The 12256-nt window shown below is 26.4% G+C and overlaps 1 protein-coding gene across 1 annotated transcript in view; it reads left to right on the forward strand.

The window, feature by feature from the left end:
• The window catches only part of LOC107448715 (fatty acid-binding protein), a 62375-nt gene that overhangs the window by 20466 nt on the left and 29653 nt on the right, over window positions 1-12256 (forward strand). The window lies entirely within an intron of this gene.

Here is a 12256-nt window from a genome sequence, read left to right on the forward strand (position 1 = left end):
TTCGATACTTAAATTGTAGCTTATTTTGTTTTACTGGTTGAGTTAAAAAGAAGAGCTTTTCGTTTATATTCAATAAATTGATACATTATCTGTTTCATAATTTTATAACCGTCGTCGAACAGCCGACCTAATTTTGTGTTTACTCCTACTGATGTTCAACTCCGTAAATTCAATTTTAAATCCAATCCAGAAGACAAGGATAGTCCTGGTTCAGGTATTGAAAGAAATTTGCCTTCGTGGAGGACTTCTTGATGGAACTAACCAGCATTTGCGTTACATGGAGATGAAAACCACGAAAACCTCCCACGGTTAGCCTGACCTCAAGGAGACTCCTGATCTTCTGAGGCCACAACGGCTAGGCCTAAATAATAATCAAAAATGGTTGCTTATAAAAAATTATTTCATTGAGATAAGGATGAACATTTAGTTGAAATCCTATTACCGCCAAGAAATCCGAAGAACATTTTCGCGGTTTTCCTTTGCGTGCAACGCAAAATTTGATTATTTTAATTTAAACTTAATCTTGGTTAAAATAAATTATTTTTATAACTTTTATAAACATTGTTTTACGCCGATATTTAAATTGTGCTTTACTTTGATTTTTGGGATGAATTTAAAATTACAAAAAAATATGAAGAGCATCTCGTTATATTCACCGAAATAATTGGCTGTCTGTCAAAGACGCTAAAAAAATGATTTATTGCATAAAATTCGTTACGATTACTGAGCATTTCGATTCGATACGATTACTGAGCAGAACTCTTTAAGCGTCAAGCAATCTGAATGATATTTTCGTGGTTTCCCTTTACGTGTAACGCAAAGTATGATTGTTTTCTTTATAAAAAAAAGACATTCACAAAGGCAGCAATGGTTAAATATTTACATAAATTATAAGTTATTTTATCTTTTTTCCTTGTTAAAACAAAACAAAATGAAGAGCATTTATTGATTGTGGGCAATTCATTAGCAAGGTAGATAGTCTTACGCGGACTAAATTATTATTATTATATATATATATATATATATATATATATATATATATATATATATATATATATATATATAATAATTTAACAAATATAATATAACATATATAAATGTAACAAATTTATGGTTGCATGGCTTATATTTTGTTTTAAAAAAATTTGTCCTTAATGTGCATTTTTAATTATAACGATTTAAAAACTAAATGTTTAATTATTCACATCCAGTATTATGTACATTATTCACATAATTTACGAATTTTATCTATCTTTAATTAAAATTCTTAAAAGTATCCTTACTATTCGTTACAACGCCATCCTCACTGGATGCACTTTTACACGTGAGCGGCAACGTGATTAGTGAGTTTTGAGGATTTCTCTTGCATCCGAAAAAAATCACATTCAGTGCAAACGATCCTTTAAAAATCTAAAAAATTCTGTTGTGTTAGTCATGAGCGTAGCCAGTGGAGATCACGGTAATTATTTTTAAAAAACTGCTCGTCTATTTTAAGTTTTAAGAATACATTTATATTTAAATACATATAAAAATAAATATGCATATGTGCAGTGCATAATAAAACGGACCACCCGGAATTACTTTTGGTCGAATAGTCGGATCTTAATATTTTAAGACTCAACCTAAATGGCTCGGTTGAAGGGTGAGCTCAAATTTGCTAATTAATAAGGGTAGACGATATTTTAAGTTTCTAAACCAAGCACAAAAACGTTTTTTCTCTAAATTAACATACATTTTCTTTGACGGATTTCGATTTTTGATATCCCTAAAAGAAGGAGGTAATCGCTATCTCGTAAATATGGTTGGACTCTTGTACGTACTTTAACTTTATGCGTATTTTAAAATATCTCGAGAACATTTTAAATGAAATAAAAAAAATTGCATTGAATTATAACATTCGTTTATCCAAAGGTTATTTTATGAAGGCTTAAGTAAGTAGTACTAAATATGCTAACATATGTATAAAATATTATACTTATATAATTTAATCATTTAGCACTTTATTGGAGAGTATGAATTTTCTTTTAATATTGTTAGTTAATTAAAATATATTATCAAATATCACAATTCTTTTGTTTTTATTTTTAAGAAATTAAACTTTACTTTGTTTTTCGTTCATAATTCGGTCATTATTCAATTTGATTCAATTATTTATGTGAAATAATAATAATAAAAAAATGGTGTTTTAAAAGCGTTTTTTTTAACTTTATTTAGCCCTTTGTTTTAAACATACAAATATTTTTTAAAGAACTTATTTTTTTTAATTTTCTTTCTATACTGTTGGGTAAATATATTGATAAATTTCAATTTGATTTATTTTTAAATTAAGAAATCTTTCGTTATTTTCGTGATCATTTTTAGAAAATGTAGAAAAACTTGTAGCAAATGTAGCAAAAATGTAGCAAACTTTTTCATTTAGAATTTGAAGATTACGATCGAACTTAATAATTATGTAATTATTTATGCAAAATAGTACAAGGAAACATTGATTTGTAAAAAACGCTTTTTTACTTTTTAACACTTTGTTTTAAGCGTATAATGAATTTTTTAACAAGCTTTTTTTTTTAAATTTCTAAATTTTCTTTCAATAATTTTAACTAGATATATTTATAAAATTCCCTTCTTATTTTTAAACTGATAAATCTTTCAAGGAGCGAAAATTTTAAGAAATTATAACAAAACTTATGTTTACTTTTTAGTTTAAAATTCGAACCTTGCTCTAGTCAAACGAACTTAATTATTTATGTGAAATAATAATAGTACATAAAAATTAGTGATGTTTCAAAAAGCGACAGAGAGGGTGTTTAGTACTGGGGGTAATGTTCGAAAAAACAGAGCATCTTTTATCATTTAAACACTCGGAAATGTTGATATATTTTTATTTCAAAATAAAAATTTCATATGAAGTTTCAATTTCGCTCAATTGGCTATGGCTCATTTAGTAAAATTATTTTTATAGCTTCAAACTTTTTTTTTTCAAAATTTAATTCACTTAAACTAATTGATTTCCGAATAAATTCATAAACCTATCGTTTTGAACTTTCTTTGATTTCTAGTTAAAAGCTTAGTAAAGTATCTAACTTAAATTAAGACTGCTTATACCTTATAAACGATAAAGAGGTGCAAATATTGTATCTACACACATTTTTTCAATAAATATTTTAAGCAAGATTTGTACATTGTAGTCAATTTATTTAATATCTTTTTTAGCAAAACATATATATCTTCAAATTTATAAATTGATTTAAATCAGTTTGAGTATGGAGTTTTGATAGAAATCTGATTTTCTGTGCCTTACAAGTAAATGAAATTAAATAATACTATATCGCGATACAAAATACAAAAATACTATATCGCGATGCATCACGATATATAATTTCTAATATCGCCCAGTCCTAGTCATGACTATTCGTTTTGAGCTCTTTTGATTAATTTATTATATCGTGAGAATTTTATTTTATTGATTGTTCAGATTGCTTACAGTCAGAAACTAGCAGAAATAAATTATTTTTTATTAGAATTTTATTTTATTGATTGTTCAGATTGCTTACAGTCAGAAACTAGCAGAAATTAATTATTTTTTATTAAATATCAGCTTCCTTTAATTTTTAATAAGGAATAATATTTTATTCTAAATAGACAAATTGTTCTTTCTATTACACTTAGAGTAAGATTTTCACGTGTGGAAAACTTTAAATTGCAACTATGAATAATTGAATAAGTTTTCCATAATTCCTCCTTCACCATTTTAACATAGTTAAATCAATTTCCTTTTTGAGTTATCTGAAGTGAAAGTATTAGAGTCTGATAAAAAAAATTTGTAATTATTTTATATTTCTAACAATAATCAACTGCGACATTGAATACGCTTAAAAGCAATATTATTCAAATAATATTGCTTTTAATTAATATTGCTTAAAATTGTTATAATTTCAAACAAGTCTATTTTTGATGCTTTTTTTAATGGCTAGGCCAAGATGTTTACGCACATTAAATAATATTTCTATTTAGAATCGTATAAAAATAAATCGAATAAAAAATATAGAATACTTTATTTCATATCGTTTGCTAATTCGGGTTAGGAAGCCCTTTACCGGCACAATATTGAAGCAGGAGAATAATTATAGTTCTTCAGAAACAAAGATGTCTGCAAAGAAGTTATAAAGTGAATGGTTTTTACTTAAAATAAAAAAATAAACTTTCGTGTCAAGAAACAAAAATCAATCAAATCGGATGGAGAGGACCCTTGATCAGCGTAATATCTTGTTTTTAGGATATAACCTTTTTTAATGTCATTTTAGAAATAAAATCTTGTTTTTTAAAGTAATAAACAAACAAAACCAAATGTAATAAAATAAATTAATTATAAAATAAATTAATAAAAAAAGTAAAAAGGGCTCACGATACAAACTTTAAAAGAAAGTTTTGAGATTTAGTTTTTGTTTTAACCATTGAAATTATCAGCAAATGCATTAATAAAGCAAACGTCTCAGTAACGTAGCTTGTGATCTTTTTTTCCTCAGAATATGAGAGTTCTCTAGAATCATATACACATTTTCCTGGTACTTCGGCAGCAGACGACTACAAGCAAATATACCGGTTGTGTTTTACGAAAGAGCCATTCCTTCCTCTAAACTTACCTCTTTGGCGATCATCATTTGGCATATAATGGGGCGAAAAAGAGTGCCAATCTAGTAGGTAATAAAACCTAGACTTAGTTGAGAGTATTGTGATTGATCATCCCCATGCCCATGAAAAGGGGGAAGCAGAGACATTCGGTGAAACACCACTGACACGGAAAATTCCTTTCAAACCAACCCCTTCCTAGCCACCTTCCAAAACAAAGAGAACAAAAGGTGGTGGGTTACTGAAATTCTTTCCAGGAAGAAACGAAAAATAACACCTGCATTCTTTCGGCTGCGGGAGGAAATGGGAAGAGCGCTTTTGGTTGCTAGGGGGGAAATTTGGCACCTCGAATTAAGCGGAACCTTGGACTTCTGAGACTCGAACTTTCGAGACTCTACTGTATAATGTTTTATTAATATTGTTTGACTCTTCAATTTAAACAAAGGAAGATTAATCAGTAATCAAGTTCAATTGGTCCTCTCATTCAATAGTACATAACTGAAGTTTGGCCTTGCCATACAGGTTAAAATATTAGGGACTAAGTGCTTGGTTCGTCATAAACAGGTTTATTTATCTATAGTACTATTCAAGAATACTTTTATTTCATTCATGTTTAATTCTTTTAGCATAGTGGTGATACATCACCAGTGTCAGTAACTGAAACTGATGTTATGCCCTTCAAAACTGTTAATACATTTTTCAGTTATTTTGTATTTTCAATTTAAACTAATATATTTATATTTAAAAACAATTTTTTTTAATAGATGTCTTTTTTATCATCCTGTGATGCAGAAATTATAAAATTTTTTTAAAAAAATGTTGTGAAAAATAGCAATTTCATATTTTTTTTAAGAAAAAATATTATTTTTTAATATTGCCATATTTATCCTTATGCAAAAATATTATTTATCAGTATTAAAAGCATATTTATATTTAAAGGGTTGGGTATTCACTTTTGTTGTTCAATGAATTATGGAGCTTCAAAATTGTAAACCTTTTCCTATTATATTATATTATTTTATTTTAATAACTTATAGTAAATTGCATAAAAAATATCAAATATTTATTGATACATGTAATTATTATGTGAACAATGGTTACACCTATAGAATTTTTACCTTTTACCAAAGTTCAAGGTTTCGGACACTTTAAGACAGTTTAGGACAATTTTACCCAGTTTAGGACAGTTTTACCCGGTTTAGGACAGTTTTACCCAGTTTAAAACAGTAAAACCCACATGTCCTGTCCAAAACCAGTTTATGACGTCCAAAACCCCAACCCTGCTTTAAAGTTATAACTACCCAACAAGCACACAACTTTTCGGCTTGTAGAAGGACAAGTCCGTCTCTCCAAAAATGCCAATTAAAGTGTTTTGATGGTTGCTGTATTGGTTCCTTTAATAAAGTGAAATCCGGGCCAAAATTAGGCATGGCATTTCAGGAACAATTTAGGGCAATCATGAAAGAACCGGAACTACTTTGTTGCCCCTGGATTGTATTGCCATTTTTGCCTTTTAAATACCGAAAAACAAATTTTATTTCACAGAATTAAAAGAAAATTGCCGTAAAGGCTTTTATTGTACCTATATGATATCTTTCTTGACATTTTATCAATAGCTGAATATATTCATGCGTCTTTGCCTCGCTTCCCATTAAAACACCTTAACTGTAGGTTGGTTAGAATACGCCGGTATCGCACCTTTATTTCAGGTGCTTAGACTAATTTCTTTGCCCTTATACCACCCTTAACTAACCTTACAATTGGTTCATTAGAAAACTTTAATGCTGTTTTTGCCAGTATCATACCTTTATCTTAGGTGTCTCGTTAATTTTTTTTGTCTCTTGCTTTTACTAGAACTTATCGTAGCTTTTAATTTCAAATGCTTTAACTTAATTACTTAATTTTTATTGCATGTTGTTCATAACAATTCTTACTTAGGGAACATAAATTGTCATGAGTGTTTTTCTTACTCTGCTGATATCAGCGATTGTGATTCATTGTATTTTAGCTTTTTACTTTGTCATAAAGCAATGCTTATATATTTGAAACCTACAACTAGTTTTTCTTGATAGAAACTTACACACTAAAGCTTTGAAGTATGTGCCCATTTATCAAATCATTATTTTCAATATTAGAAAAACAAGATGTAATATAACATATTCAATATTAGAAAAACAAGATGTATCATAAGTATTTTTTTCACAAAACATTTTTCTGCACCTATAAATAACACACCAACTTAATAATTTTAAATAAATAAAGCAAGGATTTTAACAAGAATAAAATGCATAAAGCTTAAAATAAGATATGACCTTATGAAAAGAGTATTTTATTTCCATGTTACAAATTAAAGATATGACAATTACATCAATACTGTAGACTATTGCAATAATTTCTTTATATACGACCAATTTCAAAAGCTTTACTTTTTAATAAAACCTAGGACCAATGGACCTAGTTTTCCTGCAAAAAATAAAGCAATTTATTTTACTATGCATATATTTTAATATATGTATGTACAGAAACAAAATGTTATGATATGTACATACAGTTATGATATGTACAGTTATGATATGTACAGAAACAAAATAGCAAAAATAAATAAATAAATAATATTAATAATAATAATTGATTTAAATCAACTGATTTTTTAAAAGCCATTAAGACAAGCTGACTTTTTTTTTATAAAAATTATTAATTTAATTGTAAAAATATGTTATAAAATTTAATTAATAAATGCATTCTTAAGTTATGATTCTTTTTTTAAAAAAAAAAAATTTCTTATTTCAGTGATATAATGGTATTTCACTAAGAAATAATGTATGTGATATGCATGTAAATTATTAGTCACATATCCCCTTTAATTATTATTGTTAAGAAAAGCATTGATTTAAGGAAAGTGATTTGGAAAAATTCAATTGCTTAAATAAACTGATTATTTAACTAACTCTTAATTCAAGTGTAAAAATTTTTTTATAAATTAAAACTAAAAAAAGTTTATTTATATTTAAAAGTATTTAGAGTATATTTTTTTAAGTCTTTTTTCATTAATAAGGTTATTTACTAAGAAATGATGAAAGGTATATTATACACATTTAATTTTATGCTTATTTAAATGCAGTTCATATATATAGCTTATGGATATCAAGACTTATTCTACCCAAAGTAACTTAATTTTTTTTTCCAGCTATGTAGTCTGATCTAAAGAAATTTAATCTTCTTTAGATATCTAATTGACAAATAATATCCCAAACTTTAACATTCATTAGCAAGTTGAGCATGAAAAACATAACTATGATTTTAATTTTTCAATTATTAGTTTTTTAATAATTTTTAGCATCTTATTTACAGATGTTTACTGTTCTAGCTGTAATAATATTTTTAGGTAATGTCAGGTATTATTGAAAAATTTATTAAGTGTTTTGAATGGTAAATGCAGAAAAAAGATTTATAAAAAAATATAATTTAAGTAAAATCAGTTTATTTTTTTAAGGATTTTTTTAAACCTTGCAATTTATTAACATTGTATTTCATTTCATTTAATGCAGCATTAGATTAATAAGCAAATTGCGCGCCGCTTAGTGAGCTAAATGAAAAACCAGTATACATTTTTCTGTACAATATACATGTACCAGTTTACTTTAAAAAAAAAAAAAAAAAAAAAAAGCAAACAATAAATTAAAAATAGTATAATTGGCTATAAGTACAATAAGGTCAAATTAAAAATAAATAAAAATAACCAAATATACTTTTTTTTAAAGTTTTGAACAATTTTTCTAATTCTATTAATGAGCAATTCGTAACAGTTTAAGATCAATAATTAGAAAATTTTAATAGTACTTCTGCATTAAAAATAATCAGTATCAATCCATTTAGTGTTATTTTATACCAATATTTATTTAAATCTGCAATTAAATTCATTACGTCTTTAATAAATTACTTTTAAGTGGGGTATCAATAATTTTGAAACAAAAGCAAAGTAAATATGTGTCTTATCATTTATATTCAAAAGTAATTTTCTGCACAAATCTTTTGATTATTCAAACTAATAGTTTTAGGAACTGCATTAGTATTCGTAGAAAATGTGATGTTCTGAGCACGGGCAAATCAAAAATTAGAGCAAAGAACTAAAAATAAATTAAGATGAAACATGTTTACCAGGAATTCAGAAATTTCAGGACTACAAACTCTGATATTATTAAAAGCTCTATTATGTTAAAATAAATGAGAAAAAAAAGTTTACGCTTTATTTATTATTAAACCATTAGTACTAAAACTTACTTTTACTATTTTACATGTTTTTCATATCATATTCGTATGTTTTCCTCAAATAATTATTACAAAACACTTTTTAACTATCGTTCATATAACATATAGATGATACATTGTCTTAAATATATTGAAATTTGTATTAAGTCAATGGATTAAAAAAAAATCTGTTTCGTAAAATTTAATTTCTTACTAATATTATAAATTGCTGACAGCTAAATAGTGATATCAATTAAACAATACTGAAATATAGCATTTTATATTACGGAGAATCTAGGAAGAGAATCATTCTTTATTGTGTTACTAAAATGAAATTTAAATGTTGAATGTTTATTTGTGTGCTAAGTGAAACTGTATTCTTAAAGTATTCGGTTCTTTCCTTTTTTTTTATATATTTATTTAAGTAACAGTGGATATTTTTTAGTTGTTTATTGAAAATGTTAATTAATAGTTAAATGCTATGAAAGACTTTGGATTGGTACGGTTAATTTCAATTAAGGGCTTACAAGATAGTTTCTTTTTAAACTGGTTTAAACAACAACAACAAAAATTTGTTTTTTTTCCAACCCTGGATGAAACTGAGGTAAAATATAATTTTATTTCTTACCATCATAGTCACTGTTCATGGTCACTGTTGATTTTTAAATTTTGAGTGTCATCTTCTGTTCTGACTCTCCGTGGCAGAAAAAAAAATGATAGTTAGAATATGATAGTAAAAACAGTTAAAACAAAAATAACAAAATTAAAACAATAAATTTAAAAAGAAAATGTTTCTAACAAATTTCCCTTTTATAATTTATGTCAATAATTTTTTTCAATGAAATTAAAGAGAAGAATCATTTATGAAGATTGTCGCAGATATTTTTATTTCAGTTATGGTATATGACAATAAGTCTATTGTTTACCATTTATCTTGTTTATACTTTAAGCATGTGGTATGTTAGAGGAACTAAATGTGAATTGGTAAATACAATAAAACTAGCACAGGCTTGTAGGGGAACATTTAAAGAACAGATTTATAGAGAATGCTAAGAAATACATAATTTTAAAATTCTATTTATAATGAATTTTTCTGAAATTGAGTAAAATGTGAGTGTAACTCATTGATTTATTACCTATTTTTGAATCAATGCTCTCTTTAAGTCAAAAAATTTCCAATATTGAAGGGGGGGATCTGTAATGATAATAATGAATAAAAATTATATATTGTCCCATTTGAGATATTTTAATATTTCTTATGATACACTTATATAACCATGCATTTCTATTATTGAAAATATATGTAAATACTTTATTTATTTGCATTTAACGCTTTTATGTTAATTTTTAGGAAAATAACTTTTGTAAAATTTTAAAGTGTATGCATCAAAATCAGTTCAGCATATCACTTTGCTGTTTAAACTAAATGCTGAAAGAAATATTATTATTTTTTAAGTATTATGAAAAAAATTGAAATAAAAATCAGTGATGTTATTTAAGATTAAGTCAATTTGCAATCAACTGCCATATTTTTTAGTACTACTGAATGAAATATGACGCCCGGTGGCTGAGTGGTAGCGCTTCGTGCCACAGGTCCTGGGTTCGATCCTTGGGCCGGGCAAAGTTGACTCAGCCTTTCATTCCTTCAGTGGGTCGATAAATGAGTACCAAGCGTGCTTGGGAACTAAACACTGGGGGTTCCGCGTGCGGCTGACCGAAACATCTGCTCCTGCACCCCAGAGCCCAAGGTCAAGAAAACTGAGTTGGGCACAGTAGGCTGTGGCCCTCTATGGGCTGTCGCGCCACTTAGTTTAGTTTAGTAGTTACAATGAAATATACTTTGAAATGAAATCAGTATACTTTATTTTTTGAGTTAATAGGATATTAGAAGTTAATTACATTTTGATGAATTTCTTTAAATAATTAGACATAGGAGAAGATACATAAATTCTACAAATAAACCAAATTAAAAATATATTTAGGACTTATTTATTAACTGATTTAAAAGAGAGAGAAAAAATTTAAATGCTTTAAAACCTTGTAATAGTTTTTTTAAATGAATGTTTAATTAAGTAAAAAAATAAATCAGCCTTTCATCCCAAATTTAGAGAAGCCGCATTAGCACAAAAATTTCAGATTCATCCAAAGATGATGATGTGCTAATAAATTAAAATATTTACGTGTTCATTAAAGTTTTTAATTTTATTAACATATATTTTTTTTCATTGTAAAAAAGTTTCATTTTTTTAAGTCAAAAACATTTGCTAAAATAATTGCTTTAATACGAATATTATATGCCATAGAAACTAATGGAAAAACTAAATGTTGTTTAATATTAAACGTTTCAATAAAATAACGAAAAATATTTAGTTATTCATTTATAATTTTATGTAGTAATTTTAGCAGTAAAAAATAATTTCTTTTAAAATTTTGTTTTCTAATGAGTTTAGAAAAAATAAGAATGATTAAAAAAATGTTATAACAGGCATGTAATGAAAACAGAGCAAAAAAATAATGAAATATCATAATGATGTAAAATTCTCAGCACATCTTTAAACCTTTAACAAAACTTTATACATTAATACAACACATTTTTCATGGAAAGCAAAACCTTTTTAAAAAATTACTAAACTCAATAAGAATATGGTAAAAATATCAATATTAAAGCCCATATGAGTATATAAAAACTTGTAAGCTTAATTTTTGTTGTTGTTGTTTCTTATCCTCCATCTGTCTGATGGAGTCAGACAAGATCCAATAGGTTGTTGACCCTCAAAAAGTAGATGACAAGAAGTGGAGTAGCGTATAAGTCCTCCTTGGAAAGATGGATAACAAGAATCTTGCTTACGAAAAGCATCCAATATATCTCGGATATGTCTCAGACCCAGAATGGACAAGCTTAATTTTTAAAAACTAGTAATCTTAATTTTTACAGTGTTATCATTTCTGCTATTATTAATAAAGACTGTGTGAGAGAAATACATACTAAATGAACATAATTTTGATAAGCATAAACATTATTTTAAAAAAAAATCTTCAAAAATTTCTTCTCTCTCCCTTTTTTTTTTCTTCAAGTTATTGTTTAGATTTTTAATTTGAAATTATACACTTTTATTTATTTTATTCCTATGAATTAGATTGAAATTAGCACTGTTTTTCTAATCTGCTACATTTTAAAGAAATTTCAGTAGAAAAAAAACCCGAAATATTTCAGCTGTCTGAATTAGCATCCATTCACACACAATCCAACATTCTCTGAGGTAATTTGCATCAGAAATTTCATTGAAAAAAACTTAATTTATTTTTTGAATTATCTAGAAAAAGTTTGATTTCTTATCCTCGTCCGACCCTTTACATAAAAAGTATTGGCAAAACAGAGAAT

Source organism: Parasteatoda tepidariorum, chromosome 2 (assembly GCF_982258835.1).
Source record: "Parasteatoda tepidariorum strain Cologne lab strain chromosome 2, Ptep-v5.0, whole genome shotgun sequence".
NCBI classification, from domain to species: Eukaryota; Metazoa; Arthropoda; class Arachnida; order Araneae; family Theridiidae; genus Parasteatoda; species Parasteatoda tepidariorum.